This window comes from Oncorhynchus masou, unplaced genomic scaffold (genome assembly GCF_036934945.1).
Source record: "Oncorhynchus masou masou isolate Uvic2021 unplaced genomic scaffold, UVic_Omas_1.1 unplaced_scaffold_1847, whole genome shotgun sequence".
NCBI lineage: Eukaryota > Metazoa > Chordata > Actinopteri > Salmoniformes > Salmonidae > Oncorhynchus > Oncorhynchus masou.
This window is the reverse complement of record NW_027008356.1, coordinates 67,195-71,452: the sequence shown is the minus strand read 5'-3', so window position 1 is coordinate 71,452 and position 4,258 is coordinate 67,195.

Below are 4,258 nucleotides of genomic sequence, written 5' to 3'. Positions count from 1 at the left end.
AGCGTGACATCACAGCTGGACACACCCCCGCTGCCCCTCCCCTGTAACCGACTCCTCCCCGTGACAACGGAACCACCTGTCACCAGATGAGACGGACCAGAAGACAAGAGCAGACATCGGGTCTAACCGTTAACCATCAACAGATCACCATAGCAACAAGGGGAATATTTCTAGTCATTACATTTGGCTACTGTATTATAATGACGTGGTATATAGTAACCTACTACAATATATAGGCTGCTATAGTAACCTACTACAACATATAGACTGCTATAGTAACCTACTACAACATATAGGCTGCTATAGTAACCTACTACAATATATAGACTAGGCTGCTATAGTAACCTACTACAACATATAGGCTGCTATAGTAACCTACTACAATATATAGACTGCTATAGTAACCTACTACAATATATAGACTGCTATAGTAACCTACTACAACATATAGACTGCTATAGTAACATACTACAATATATAGGCTGCTATAGTAACCTACTACAATATATAGACTGCTATAGTAACCTACTACAATATATAGACTAGGCTGCTATAGTAACCTACTACAACATATAGACTGCTATAGTAACATACTACAATATATAGGCTGCTATAGTAACCTACTACAATATATAGACTGCTATAGTAACCTACTACAATATATAGACTAGGCTGCTATAGTAACCTACTACAATATATAGGCTGCTATAGTAACCTACTACAACATATAGGCTGCTATAGTAACCTACTACAATATATAGACTGCTATAGTAACCTACTACAATATATAGACTAGGCTGCTATAGTAACCTACTACAACATATAGGCTGCTATAGTAACCTACTACAACATATAGACTGCTATAGTAACCTACTACAATATATAGACTGCTATAGTAACCTACTACAACATATAGGCTGCTATAGTAACCTACTACAATATATAGACTGCTATAGTAACCTACTACAACATATAGGCTGCTATAGTAACCTACTACAATATATAGACTGCTATAGTAACCTACTACAATATATAGGCTGCTATAGTAACCTACTACAACATATAGACTGCTATAGTAACCTACTACAATATATAGGCTGCTATAGTAACCTACTACAATATATAGGCTGCTATAGTAACCTACTACAATATATAGACTAGACTGCTATAGTACACTACTACAATATATAGGCTGCTATAGTAACCTACTACAACATATAGACTGCTATAGTAACCTACTACAACATATAGGCTGCTATAGTAACCTACTACAACATATAGACTACTATAGTAACCTACTACAACATATAGACTGCTATAGTAACCTACTACAATATATAGACTGCTATAGTAACCTACTACAATATATAGACTAGACTGCTATAGTAACCTACTACAATATATAGACTAGACTGCTATAGTAACCTACTACAATATATAGACTAGACTGCTATAGTAACCTACTACAATATATAGGCTGCTATAGTAACCTACTACAATATATATACTAGACTGCTATAGTAACCTACTACAATATATAGGCTGCTATAGTAACCTACTACAATATATAGACTGCTATAGTAACCTACTACAATATATAGGCTGCTATAGTAACCTACTACAATATATAGGCTGCTATAGTAACCTACTACAATATATAGACTGCTATAGTAACCTACTACAATATATAGGCTGCTATAGTAACCTACTACAACATATAGGACTGCTATAGTAACCTACTACAATATATAGAGCTGCCATAGTAACCTACTACAATATATAGGCTGCTATAGTAACCTACTACAACATATAGGCTGCTATAGTAACCTACTACAATATATAGGCTGCTATAGTAACCTACTACAATATATAGGCTGCTATAGTAACCTACTACAATATATAGACTAGACTGCTATAGTAACCTACTACAATATATAGGCTGCTATAGTAACCTACTACAACATATAGACTGCTATAGTAACCTACTACAACATATAGGCTGCTATAGTAACCTACTACAACATATAGACTGCTATAGTAACCTACTACAACATATAGGCTGCTATAGTAACCTACTACAATATATAGACTGCTATAGTAACCTACTACAATATATAGACTAGACTGCTATAGTAACCTACTACAATATATAGACTAGACTGCTATAGTAACCTACTACAATATATAGACTAGACTGCTATAGTAACCTACTACAATATATAGGCTGCTATAGTAACCTACTACAATATATATACTAGACTGCTATAGTAACCTACTACAACATATAGGCTGCTATAGTAACCTACTACAATATATAGACTGCTATAGTAACCTACTACAATATATAGGCTGCTATAGTAACCTACTACAATATATAGGCTGCTATAGTAACCTACTACAATATATAGACTGCTATAGTAACCTACTACAATATATAGGCTGCTATAGTAACCTACTACAATATAGACTGCTATAGTAACCTACTACAATATATAGACTGCTATAGTAACCTACTACAATATATAGACTAGACTGCTATAGTAACCTACTACAATATATAGACTAGACTGCTATAGTAACCTACTACAATATATAGGCTGCTATAGTAACCTACTACAACATATAGGCTGCTATAGTAACCTACTACAATATATAGACTGCTATAGTAACCTACTACAATATATAGGCTGCTATAGTAACCTACTACAATATATAGAGCTGCTATAGTAACCTACTACAACATATAGGCTGCTATAGTAACCTACTACAACATATAGACTGCTATAGTAACCTACTACAATATATAGACTGCTATAGTAACCTACTACAATATATAGACTGCTATAGTAACCTACTACAATATATAGGCTGCTATAGTAACCTACTACAATACATAGACTGCTATAGTAACCTACTACAATATATAGACTGCTATAGTAACCTACTACAACATATAGACTAGACTGCTATAGTAACCTACTACAACATATAGGCTGCCATAGTAACCTACTACAACATATAGACTGCTATAGTAACCTACTACAACATATAGACTAGACTGCTATAGTAACCTACTACAATATATAGAGCTGCTATAGTAACCTACTACAATATATAGACTGCTATAGTAACCTACTACAATATATAGGCTGCTATAGTAACCTACTACAACATATAGGCTGCTATAGTAACCTACTACAATATATAGACTGCTATAGTAACCTACTACAATATATAGACTGCTATAGTAACCTACTACAATATATAGGCTGCTATAGTAACCTACTACAATATATAGACTAGACTGCTATAGTAACAGGCCCATAGATAAGTCCTATATATAGACTACTATAGTAGGCCAACAGGCCCATAGATAAGTCCTATATATAGACTACTATAGTAGGCCCATAGATAAGTCCTATATATAGACTACTATAGTAGGCCCATAGATAAGTCCTATATATAGACTACTATAGTAGGCCAACAGGCCCTAGATAAGTCCTATATATAGACTACTATAGTAGGCCAACAGGCCTAGATAAGTCCTATATATAGACTACTATAGTAGGCCCATGTAGATAAGTCCTATATATAGACTACTATAGTAGGCCAACAGGCCCATAGATAAGTCCTATATATAGACTACTATAGTAGGCCAACAGGCCCGTAGATAAGTCCTATATATAGACTACTATAGTAGGCCCATAGATAAGTCCTATATATAGACTACTATAGTAGGCCAACAGGCCCATAGATAAGTCCTATATATAGACTACTATAGTAGGCCCACAGGCTATGTCCGATATACTAGATCACATATATGAATATAGTAGGCCAACAGACGTAGATAAGTCCTATATATAGACTACTATAGTAGGCCAATAGGCCCATAGATAAGTCCTATATATAGACTACTATAGTAGGCCCGTAGGCCCGTAGATAAGTCCTATATATAGACTACTATAGTAGGCCCATAGATAAGTCCTATATATAGACTACTATAGTAGGCCCATAGATAAGTCCTATATATAGACTACTATAGTAGGCCCATAGGCCCATAGATAAGTCCTATATATAGACTACTATAGTAGGCCCATAGGCCCATAGATAAGTCCTATATATAGACTACTATAGTAGGCCCGTGGATAATACCTATATATAGACTACTATAGTAGGCCCATAGATAAGTCCTATATATAGACTACTATAGTAGGCCAACAGGCCATAGATAAGTCCTATATATAGACTACTATAGTAG